The sequence below is a fragment of the Tachyglossus aculeatus genome, chromosome 22 (genome assembly GCF_015852505.1).
Source record: "Tachyglossus aculeatus isolate mTacAcu1 chromosome 22, mTacAcu1.pri, whole genome shotgun sequence".
NCBI classification, from domain to species: domain Eukaryota; kingdom Metazoa; phylum Chordata; class Mammalia; order Monotremata; family Tachyglossidae; genus Tachyglossus; species Tachyglossus aculeatus.
The window spans coordinates 32,887,799-32,900,931 of NC_052087.1; positions in this window are offsets into that span (position 1 = coordinate 32,887,799).

Sequence of the window (13,133 nt, forward strand, 5' to 3'; positions counted from 1 at the left end):
CAACTTGTCCTTCCCAAGCGCTCAGTACAGTGCTCTGCACACAGTAGGCGCTCAATAAATAGGACTTAATGAATGAATGAATGAATGAATGAATGAATGAACTCACCTGTCGGCTCCCCGGGGCCGGTGGAAGTGGGGGGGTGTGGTGCCGCCGCCGGAAGCACGTGGGGAGCACTTCCGGCCGCAGGCCCCGCCCCATATACGTCATTTCCTGTCTGGGCGCGCGGCGGGCCGGCTCCCGGCTGCCCCCTCCCGGCCAGCAGCCGCCACCGCAGAGCGGCCCCCCCCCCCTCCGGCCGGGAGGGGCACGGCGCCCCCTGCCGACCGACCGACCGACAGCGCGAGTACGCCGGACGTCCACCAGGGGGCAGAAGGCCCTTAGAAATCCATTCATTCATTCATTCAGTCGTATTGATGGAGCGCTGACTGTGCGCAGAGCACTGCACTAAGCGCTTGGGAAATACAAGTTCATTCATTCATTCATACAATCGTATTGATGAAGCGCTGACTGTGCGCAGAGCACTGGACTAAGCGCTTGGGAAATACAAGTTCATTCATTCATTCATTCAATCGTATTTATGCAGCGCTGACTGTGCGCAGAGCACTGGACTAAGCGCTTGGGAAATCCAAGTTCATTCATTCAATCGTATTTATGGAATACCCTCCCTCCGCCCATCCGCCAAGCTCGCTCTCTTCCTCCCTTCAAGGCCCTGCTGAGAGCTCACCTCCTCCAGGAGGCCTTCCCAAACTGAGCCCCTTCCTTCCTCTCCCCCTCGTCCCCCTCTCCATCCCCCCATCTTACCTCCTTCCCTTCCCCACAGCACCTGTATAGATGTATATATGTTTGTACAGATTTATTACACTATTTATTTATTTATTTTACTTGTACCTATCTATTCTATTTATTTCATTTTGTTAGCATGTTTGGTTTTGTTCTCTGTCTCCCCCTTTTAGACTGTGAGCCCACTGTTGGGTAGGGACTGTCTCTCTATGTTGCCAACTTGTACTTCCCAAGCGCTTAGTCCAGTGCTCTGCACACAGTAAGCGCTCAATAAATACGATTGATTGAATGGAGCGCTGACTGTGAGCAGAGCACTGGACTAAGCGCTTGGGAAATACAAGTTCATTCATTCATTCATTCAATCATATTTATTGAGCACTTACTGTGTGCAGAGCACTGGACTAAGCGCTGGGGAAATACAAGTTCATTCGTTCATTCAATCGTATTTATGGAGTGCTGACTGTGCGCAGAGCACTGGACTAAGTGCTTGGGAAATACAAGTTCATTCATTCATTCATTCAATCGTATTTGTGGAGCGCTTACTGTGTGCAGAGCACTGGACTAAGCGCTAGGGAAATACAAGTTCATTCATTCATTCATTCATTCAATCGTATTTGTGGAGCGCTTTCTGGACTAAGCGCTTGGGAAATACAAGTTCATTCATTCATTCATTCAATCGTATTTATGGAGCACTGACTGTGTGCAGAGCACTGGACTAAGCGCTTGGGAAGTACAAGTTCATTCATTCATTCATTCATTCAATCGTATTTATGGAGCGCTTTCTGTGCGCAGAGCACTGGACTAAGCGCTTGGGAAGTACAAGTTCATTCATTCAATCGTATTTATTGAGCGCTTACTGTGTGCAGAGCACTGTACTAAGCGCTTGGGAAGTCCAAGTTGGCCACATAGAGAGACGGTCCCTACCCAACAGCGGGCTCACAGTCTAGAAGGGGGAGACAGGCAACAAAAAAACCCATATTAACAACATAAAATAAATAGAATAGTAAATATGTACAAGGCAAATAAATAGAGTGATAAATCTGTACAAACATATATACAGGTAGGCCTTCCCAGACTGAGCCCCCTCCTTCCTCTCCCCCTCGATCAATCAATCAATCAATCGTATATATTGAGCACTTACTGTGTGCAGAGCACTGTACTAAACGCTTGGGAAGTCCAAGTTGGCAACATCTAGAGACGGTCCCTACCCACCAGCGGGCTCACAGTCTAGAAGGGGGAGGCAGACAACAAAACCAAACATATTAACAAAATAAAATAAATAGAATAGATATGTACAAGTAGAATAAATAAGTAAATAGAGTACTAAATATGTACAAACATATCCCCCTACCTTACCTCCTTCCCCTCCCCACAGCACCTGTATATATGTATATATGTTTGTACGGATTTATTACTCTGTTTATTTGTTTTATTTGTACATATTTATTCTATTCATTTCATTTTGTTAATATGTTTTGTTTTGTCATCCGCCTCCCCCTTCTAGACTGTGAGTCCACTGTTGGGTAGGGACCGGCTCTAGACGTTGCCAACTTGTACTTCCCAAGTGCTTAGTCCAGTGCTCTGCACACAGTAAGCGCTCAATAAATACGATTGAATGAACGAACAAATGAATGAATGAATCATCATCATCATCATCAATCGTATTTATTGAGTGCTTACTGTGTGCAGAGCACTGGACTAAGCGCTTGGGAAGTACAAATTGGCAACATATAGAGACAGTCCCTACCCAACAGTGGGCTCACAGTCTAAAAGGGGGAGACAAAACCAAACATGCTAACAAAATAAAATAAATAGAATAGATATGTACAAGTAAAATAAATAAATAAATAAATAGAGTAATAAATATGTACAAACATATATACATATATACAGGTGCAGTGGGGAAGGGAAGGAGGTAAGATGGGGGATGGAGGGGGGGCGAGGGGGAGAGGAAGGAAGGGGCTCAGTGTGGGAAGGCCTCCTGGAGGAGGTGAGCTCTCAGTAGGGCCTTGAAGGGAGGAAGAGAGCTAGCTTGGCGGAGGGGCAGAGGGAGGGCATTCCGGGCCTGGGAGATGATGTGGGCCGGGGGTCGATGGCAGGACGGGCGAGAACGAGGTATGGTGAGGAGATTAGCGGCAGAGGAGCGGAGGGTGCGGGGTGGGCTGGAGAAGGACAGAAGGGAGGTGAGGTAGGAGGGGGCGAGGGGATGGACAGCCTGGAAGCCCAGGGTGAGGAGTTTCTGCCTGATGTGCAGATTGATTGGTAGCCACTGGAGATTTTTGAGGAGGGGAGTAACATGCCCAGAGCGTTTCTGGACAAAGACAATCTGGCTTCACTGACACTGCCCTCTCTTAGTTCTCCTCCTCTCTCTCTCACCTCTCCTTCTCGGTCTCTTTTGCTGGCTCCTCCTCTATCTCCCAACCTCTGACAGTGGGGGTCCCTCAAGGCTCAAGTTCTGGGTCGTCTTCTATCCTCCATCTGCACACACTTCCTTGGAGGACTCATTCACCCCTGTGGCTTCAACTATCACCTCTAGGCAGATGATTCCCAAATCTTCCATCCCCAGCCCTGACCTCTCTCCTTTATCTCACATTTCCTCCTGCCTTCAGGACATCTCTACCTGGCTGTCCTGCCGACACCACAAACTGAGCATGTCCACAACTGCACTCCTTATTTTCCCACCCAAACCCTGTCCTCTCACTGTCCTTCCCTTTTCTGCAGACGATACCACTCTCCTTTCTATCTCACAAGCCCTTAATCTTGGCGACGTCCTGGACTCATCTCTCTCATTCCACCCACATATTCAATCTGTCACCAAATCCTGCTGGTTCTACCTTCACAACATTGCTAAAATTCACCCTTTCCTCTCCATCAAAACTGCTACCAGACTGGTTAAAGCACTTATCCTATCCCGCCTTGACTACTTTCATTCATTCATTCATTCAATCGTATTTGTTGAGCGCTTACTGTGTGCAGAGCACTGGACTAAGCGCTTGGGAAGTACAAGTTGGCAACGTATAGAGACGGTCCCTACCCAACAGCGGGCTCACAGTCTAGACTACTGACTTCTCCCCACTCCAGTCCATATTTCACTCAGCTGTCTGGATGATTTTTCAACCAAAACCTTCAATCCAGGTCTCCCCACACCTCAAGCACCTCCAATGGCTGCCCATCCACCTTTATATCAAACAGAAACTCCTTACCATTGACTTTAAAGTATTCAATCAGCTGGCCTCTTCCTAGCTCACCTCACTAAATCAATCAATCAATCAATCAGTCATATTTATTGAGCGCTTACTGTGTGCAGAGCACTGTACTAAGCGCTACAGCCCAGCTGGCAATACTCCACTCCTTTGCACCAGTTTACTCACTGTGCCCCAGTCTTTTCTGTCTTGCCACTGACCCCCTTCCAGATCCTCCCCCTAGCCTGGACTCCCTCCCCCCCCCCCCCCATATACACCAGACCACCCTTCTGTCCACCTTCAAATCATTCAATCAATCAATCAACCAATCAATCATATTTATTGAGCGCTTACTGTGTGCAGAGTACTGTACTAAGAGCTTGGGAAGTACAAGTTGGCAACATATAGAGACAGTCCCTACCCAACAGTGGGCTCACAGTCTAGAAGACTTCAAAGCATTATTAAGGTCACATCTTCTCCAAGAGGCAGCATGGCTCAATGGAAAGAGCCCGGGCTTTGGAGTCAGAGGTCATGGGTTCAAATCCTGGCTCCACCACTTGTCAGCTGTGTGACTTTGGGCCAGTCACTTAACTTCTCTGTGCCTTAGTTACCTCATCTGTGAAGTGGGGATGAAGACTGTGAGCCCACCGTGGGACAACCTGATCACCTTGTAAACTCTCCAGCACTTAGAACAGTGCTTTGCACATAGTAAGTGATTAACAAATGCCATTATTATTATTATTATTATTATTATTATTATTACTGTTATTATTATTCCCTGATTAAGCCCTCTTTTCTCCAGCTCACTCTCCCTTCTGTGTCATCTATGTACTTGGATCTGTGACCTTTGGGCATTTGGCTATTCGCCCCACCTCCAACCCCAACATTATGCACTTATGTACACATCTTTAAGTTTTATATTATAAATTCCTTATTCACATTAATGTGCTTAGTACAGTGCTCTGCACACAGTAAGTGCTCAATAAATGCGATTGAATGAATGAATCTATAATTCTATTTATTTCATATTGATGCTATTGATGCCTGTCTACTTGTTTTGTTGTCTGTCTCCCCCCTTCTAGACTGTGAGACCGTTGTTGGGCAAGAATTTTCTCTGTTGTCAAATTGTACTTTCCAAGCACTTAGTACAGTGCTCTGCACAAAGTAAGCACTCATTAAATACGATTGAATGAATGAACGAATGAATGACCTGGGTTCTAACTCGGACTCTGCCACTTATCTTTCATTATCTAATAATGATGGTGTCTGTTAAGAGCTTACGATGTGCAAAGCACTGTTCTAAGTGCTGGGGGGAAACAAGGTGATCAGGTTGTCCCATGGGGGGCTCACGGTCTTAATCCCCATTTTACAGATGAGGTAACTGAGGCCCAGAGAAGTTAAGTGACTTGCCCAGAGTCACACAGCAGACAAGTGGTGGAGCCGGGATTTGAACCCCTGACGGGTAGAGGACGGCCCCCGGGGTCTCAGGTTCTGGAAGGAAATAGATGATGGGGGAGATGAGGAGCTGAGCCCATATTCCCTCACCCTCTGCCCCCCATCTGACCTCTGACCTTCTGCCCAATTCTCCAGGTGCCCTGAGGGCTACTGATGGAGGAGCTTTCTGTAAAATAATAATAATAATTGTGGTATTTTTTAAATGCTTTCTCTGTGCCAGGCACTGTACTAAGTGCTGAGGTGGATTAGAACCCACGACCTCTGACTCCCAAACCCATGCTCTTTCCACTAAACCACGCTGCTTCTTGTTGGTGATAATAGTTGTATAATATATAATAATAATAATAATAATAATAATAATGGCATTTATTAAGCTATTACTATGTGCAAAGCATTGTTCTAAGCATTGGGGAGGTTACAAGGTAATCAGGTTGTTCCACGGGGGGCTCACAGTCTTAATCCCCATTTTACAGGTGAGGGAACTGAGGCACAGATAATCAATCAATCGTATTTATTGAGTGCTTACTCTGTGCAGAGCACTGTACTAAGTGCTTGGGAAGAGCAAGTTGGCAACATACTGAGACAGTCCCTACCCAACAGTGGGCTCACAGTCTAAAAGAGAAGTTAAGTGACTTGTCCAAAGTCACACAGCTGACAGTTGGCAGAGCCGGGATTTGAACCCATGACCTCCAACTCCAAAGCCTGGGCTCTTTCCACTGAGTCACGCTGCTTCTCTATCTGCTGTGGGACCTTGGGCAAGTCACTTACTTTCCCTAGGCCTCAGTTCCCTCATCTGTAAAATGAGGATTAAGAGTGTCAGCCTCATGTGGGATGGAGAACGTGTCCAACCTGATCAACTTGTATCGTCCCCAGTGCTTAGAACACTGCTTGGCACATAGTAAGCACTTAACAAGTACCTTAATTGTTATTGTTACTCTTATTGTCAATGGTAGTAGGGACTGTCTCTATGTGATGCCAATTTGTACTTCCCAAGCGCTTAGTACAGTGCTCTGCACATAGTAAGCGCTCAATAAATACGATTGATTGATTGATTGATTGATTGTGTGCAGAGCACTGTACTAAGCACTTGGGAGAGAGTACAATACAACAGAGTCAGTAGGCCTTCCCTGCCCACGATGACCTTACTGTCTGTCTTGCGGAGAACCAAAATGTGTAATGAAAATGAGTTCATTCATTCATTCATTCATTCATTCATTCAATCGTATTTATTGAGCACTTACTGTGTGCAGAGCATTAATCTCTTGGGAAGTACAAGTCGGCAACATAGAGAGATGGTCCCTACTCACCAACGGGCTCACAGTCTAGAAGGGGGAGACAGACAACAAAGCAAAACATGTGGACAGGTGTCAAGTCGTCAGAACAAATAGAATTAAAACTAAATGCACATCATTAACAAAATAAATAGAGTAGTAAATATGTACAAGTAAAATAAATCGAGTAATCAATCTGTACAAACATATATCCAGGTGCTGTGGGGAGGGGAAGGAGGTAGGGCGGGGGGGATGGGGAGGAGGAGAGGAAAAAGGGGGCTCAGTCTGAGAAGGCCTCCCGGAGGAGGTGAGCTCTCAGCAGGGCTTTGAAGGGAGGAAGAGAGCTAGCTTGGCGGATGTGCGGAGGGAGGGCATTCCAGGCCAGGGGGAGGACGTGGGCCGGGGGTCGACGGTGGGACGGGCGAGAGCGAGGCCCAGTGAGGAGGTTAGCGGTGGCAGAGGAGTGGAGGGTGTGGGCTGGGCTGGAGAAGGAGAGAAGGGAGGTGAGGTAGGAGGGGGAATGTTATAGCAGAATTGACAGTGTATCACGTTCCGTCCACTATGTGTAGTGAAAACTGGGTCATCCTGGGACGAGAGGCCTGGTCCCTGGAATGCTGACTTTGGGCAAGTCACTTCACTTCTCTGTGACTCAGCGACCTCATCTGTAAAATGGGGATTAAGATTGTGAGCCCCACGGGGGACAACCTGATCATCTTGTAGCTCTTCCAGTGCTTAGAACAGTGCTTGGCACATAGTAAGTGCTTAACAAATACCATCATCATCATGACGGTAAATGCCCAGGGGACTCAACGGGGCAATTCCCTCCACCACTTGGAGCGCTGGATTCTTTTCAGTCCCCACGGCCGGGCCCTGGAGGGAATATCGACCTGGCTATGGCCTGGCACTACAGATCTGGATCTCTTCAGAGCCCAGGGGTCAGTATTATCCTCTTCAGAAGGACAAAGAGGCCTTCAAGAAGCCTTCCCTGACTCAGCCCTCAATCCTCTTTTCTCACTCCCTTCTGAGTCGCTTGGAAGTCGGGGCCGGGGAGGGGGGATCTTCTTCCCGTGAGATCTCTGAAAACAGGCGAGCACCATCTGGGATGTTCTGCCCGGAAGCAGAGGATCTAGAGGACATTCCAATTCTGGGATTCTCCGCTTTTCCCCTCTGAAGCCAGCGGCAGGATTGGGAGCGAGACCCAGGAGATGTAACTTGGCAGCCCAGGACTTCAACCGTTCTCTGATCCCTTCTCCCTCCTGGTCTCCCCGCCTTGCTATGTGTTTTCCAGCACTTCTGCCTTGACCCTAAATTGGCAGCTGCCCCTGTTCCCTGCCCCACCCACTTTCCTAAGCCTCCCCTCCGCAGCTGCCAAAAGAGGCACATTGGGAAGTGGGCAAACTGGCTAGGAGAAGAGAGAGATTCCCCGATGAGCAGTGGGAAAACATCCGGGGGTCCAGGGTGGGGAGGCCGGGGTCTGCAGAAGACCTAAGGAGAAGCAGCGTGGCTCAGTGGAAAGAGCCTGGGCTTTGGAGTCAGAGGTCATGGGTTCAAATCCCAACTGTCAGCTGTGTGACTTTGGGCAAGTCACTTAACTTCTCGGTGCCTCATCTGGAAAATGGGGATTAAAACCGTGAGCCCCACGTGGGACAACCTGATCACCTCGTAACCTCCCCAGTGCTTAGAACAGTGCTTTGCACATAGTAAGCGCTTAACAAATACCATTATTATTATTATTACCTCAGGGGGTTGGGGAAGCAGGCGGGGTTTCTAGGCCAGATTACTGGGCCTGGCTCCCCACGAGGAGCACTTTGGATTAGAGGGTCTTGCCTTGTGGGGGGTGACGGGATCAGGCCCAAAGGTGAAAGCCAGGCAGGTGCTGGGGGGGAGGGGTGCAGGGGTGATTGAAAGGTGCCACCTGTCTGTCCCTTGTCAGAAACTGGAGCCTCAGAGCCCGGGGAGGGGTGGGGGGGGGGGGTGTTGTACCAACAGGGTCATAAACAATGAGCCCCAGCTGGTTGGACCCCGGTGGGGTGGGGGGGTTAGGGAGGTCTGGGCAGGATACCCGGTGTGGGGGGGGGCGGGGAAGCCGGGAAGGGTGGGATTAAAGGGAGAAGTAGGGAGAAGCGGCTCTCCAGTAAGAAGGATCCCGTTCCAGAGACAGAGCGAGGTTCAAAGCGGCAAGAGGTAGGTGAAATCCTGACCATCTCCCCCCACCCAATATGCGTCGGCATGCACAAACACACACACAGGCACGCTGCCCCTTTTCAGGGCTGAGCATTGTAGGAGTGGGGGGCAGTCCTGGGCCTTTTGGGCACCCAATAATAATAATGGCATTTATTAAGTGCTCACTATGTGCAAGGCACCATTCTAAGCCCTGGGTATCACCCTGGACTGCTGCTCCACAAGGGCCCCTCAGTCCCTCGCACAGGATAAAGGACGCCGGTATCCCTCCTAGACCGTGTGCCTTACTGAAGGCCCATCTCCTCCGAGAAGCCTTCCCTGACCAAGCCCACCTCTCCTCTTCTCCCGCTCCCTTCTGCGTCACCCTGACTTGCTCCCTTCATTCATCTTCCCTCTCATCCCCACGGAGCATAGGTACATATCTATAATTTATTTGTGTATATTCATGTTCATCGTGGCTCAGTGGAAAGAGCACGGGCTTTGGAGTCAGAGGTCTGGGGTTCAAATCCCGGCTCCACCAGTTGTCAGCTGTGTGACTTTGGGCAAGTTATTTAACTTCTCTGTGCCTCAGTTCCCTCATCTGTAAAATGGGGATTAAGACTGTGAGCCCCCCGTGGGACAATCTGATCACCTTGTAACCTCCCCAGCGCTTAGAACAGTGCTCTGCACATAGTAAGCGCTTAATAAATGCCATTATTATTATTATTATTATCTCCCCCTCTATACTGTGAGCTTGTTGTGGGCAGGGAACGTGTCTGTTTATTGTTCTTTTGTACTCTCCCAAGCGCTTAGTACAGTGCTCTGCACACAGTAAGGACTCAATAAATGTGATTGATTGACCGACTGATTGACTGAATCCAGGAATACAGCCATCCAGGGCCAGCCCTATTCCCCTGCCTTCTGCAGAAAACTGTGCCTCTGAGGAGGGCTGACACTATTCATTCATTAATTCAATCAATCATATTTATTGAGCGCTTACTATGTGCAGAGCACTGGACTAAGCGCTTGGAAAGTACAATTCAGTAACAGATAGAGGCAATCCCTACCCGACAACAGGCTCACAGTCTTGAAGGGGGAGACAGACAACAAAACAAAACAAGTATATAGGTATCAATAGAGACAGGCATCAATAGAGACAGGCTTCAATAGACAGTGGGGCCCTGGTTTGGGGGGGATATCTGGTGCTGACTGGCAGGTGTGAAGATTTAATTTGATAATCATGGTGTCTGTTTTTGTGCGTGTGCCTTTCCGGTATTTGTTAAGTGATTACTATGTGTCAGGCATTGTACCGATTGCTGGGCTGGACACAGGATTATCAGGTTGGACACGGTCTGTATCTCACATGGGGTTCACAGTCTTTAGTTCCCTTTTTAAAGCTGAGATCACTGAGGCACCGACAAGTGGCTGAGCTGGGATTAGAACCCAGGTCCTCTGATTCCCAGGCCTGTGAGGCTTCTCTAAGCCCTTCGTTAAGCACTAACAAGCACTGGGGTAGATAAAATGTAATCAGATACAGCCCCTTCCAAATTGGGACCCACAGAGGGAGGGAGAACAGATATTTAAGCCCCCTTTTTGCTAATAGAGGAGTAGAAGAATAGCGAAGTTAGGTGACTTGCCCACGGTCACACCGCAGGCAGGTGTCTGGGATCCAGGAGTCGGAATGGATCATGGACTTCCCGGCACTGCCATCCATCTGCTGTGTGACCTCGGGCAAGTCACCTAACTTCGCTGTTCCTCTACTCCTCTATCAGTAAAATGGGGATTAAGGCTGGGAGCCCCATGTGGGGCAGGGACTCTTTCCAACCTGATTATCTTTATCCATCCCAGCGCTTAGTACAGTGCCTGGCACATAGTAAGCGCTTAACAAATACCGGTTATTATTATGTCCTATATATTCTTTTAAGAAATTATTATTATGTTATTTGTTAAGTGCTTATTTGTGCCAAGCAAGGTACTAAGTGCTAGAGAAGATCCAAGTTCATCAGGCCAGACAGTTCCTGTTTTACACGGGGCTCACAATCTAAGTAGGAGAGAGGGCAATATTGAATCCCCATTTTACAGATGAAGAAACCATGGCCCAAAGAAGTGAACTGACTTGCCTAAGGTCATTCATTCGTTCATTCAATCGTATTTATTGAATGCTTACTGTGTGCAGAGCACTGTACTAAGCGCTTGGAAAGTACAAGTTGGCAATATACAGAGACGGTCCCTACCCAACAACGGGCTCACAGTCTAGAAGGATAATAACGGCATTTGTTAAGCGCTTACTATGGGCCGAGCACTGTTCTAAGCGCTGGGGGGATATAAGGTCATCAGCTTGTCCCACATGGGGCTCACAGTCTTAATCCCCATTTTCCAGATGAGAGAACTGAGGCACAGAGAAGTCACAGAGTGGACAAGTAGGTGGAGTCGGGATTAGAACCCAAGTCCTCAAACTCCCCAGGCCCGGGCTTTTTCCACTAGGCCACACTTGCTCCTCTAGAAGGAGGTCCTTCTTGTTTGATCTTCCTTCTTCTCCCCCTCCAGGGGGTCTAAGCCATGAGATCTCAGGGAACACCAATCAATTAATCAACGAATCAATCAATGGTACTTACTGAGCACGTACCATGTACAGAGCACTGTACTATGCGCTTGGGAAAGTACCCTACACAAGGGTAGGTATAGGCGAACCCTGCCTACAAGCATCTTACAGACTAGTCGGGGAAACATATTAAACTACACTACATATGGATGTGGACGTGATTGTTGCAGAACTGAGGGAAGTGTGAATATCAGAGCAGTGCTTAAGGGACAGGGCTTATTGATGATGACCGAGGAATCTGAGAATCAAGACTCTAGAATGTGAGTTCTTTGTTGGCAGGGAATAATAATAATAATAATGGCATTTATTAAATGCTTATTGTGTGCAAATCACTGTTCGAAGCACTGGGGAGGTTACAAGGTGATTAGGTTGTCCCACAGGGGGCTCACAGTCTTAATCCCCATTTTACAGATGAGGGAACTGAGGCACAGAGAAGTGAAGTGACTTGCTCAAAGTCACACATCTGACAAGCGGTAGAGCCAGGATTTGAACCCATGACCTCTGACTCCAAAGCCCATGCTCTTACCACTGAGCCATGTATGTGTCTCCCAACTCTGTGGTATTGTAACAATAATAATAATAATAATGGGGATATTAAGTGCTTATTATGAACCAGGCACTGCACTAAGCTCTGGGGTGGATACAAGCAAATCAGGTTGGACACAGTCCCCGTCCCACATGGGGCTCACAGTCTTAATCCCCATTTTACAGATGAGGGAACTGAGGCAGAGTGAAGTGACTTGCCCAAGGCCACGCAGCAGACAGGTGGTAGTGGTGGGATTAGAACCCATGACCTTTTGATTCCCAGGCCAGTGCTCTATGAACTACTCCATGCTGTACTCTTCCAAGATGTTAGTACAGTGTTCCGCACACAGTAAGCACTTCATAAATACCACTGGTGCATTGATCAAGGGTGTAAGATCAAAGCCATCAAAAAGCGGAGTCATTCATTCATTCATTCAATCGTATTTATTGAGCGCCTACTGTGTGCAGAGCACTGTACTAAGCACTTGGGAAGTACAAGTTGGCAATATACAGAGACGGTCCCTACCCATCAACGGGCTCACAGTCTAGAAGGGGGAGACAGACAACAAAACAAAACATGTGGACAGGTGTCAAGATTCCCTGCCGTACCCTTGGATGGGGTAGTAATAATCATAATAATAATAATAATAATAATGACATTTATTAAGCACTATGTGCAAAGCACTGTTCTAAGCACTGGGGAGGTTACAAGGTGATCAGGTTGTCCGGCGTGGAGCTCACAGTCTTAATCCCCATTTTACAGATGAGGGAACTGAGGCCCAGAGAAGTTAAGTGACTTGCCCAAAGTCACACAGCAGACAAATGGTGGAGCCAGGATTTGAACCCCTGATGGGTAGAGGACGGCCCCGGGGTCTCAGGTTCTGGAGGGAAATAGATGATGGGGGAGATGAGGAGCTGAGCCCGTATTCCCTCACCCTCTGCCCCCCATCTGACCTCTGACCTCCTGCCCAATTCTCCAGGTGCCCTGAGGGCTACTGATTGAGGAGCTTTCTGTAAAATAATAATAATAATTGTGGTATTTTTAAAATGCTTACTCTGTGCCAGGCACTGTACTAAGTGCTGAGGTGGATACGAGCAAAATGGGTTGGACACGGTCTGTCCCACGTGGGGCTCGCAATCTCCATCCCCATTTTACA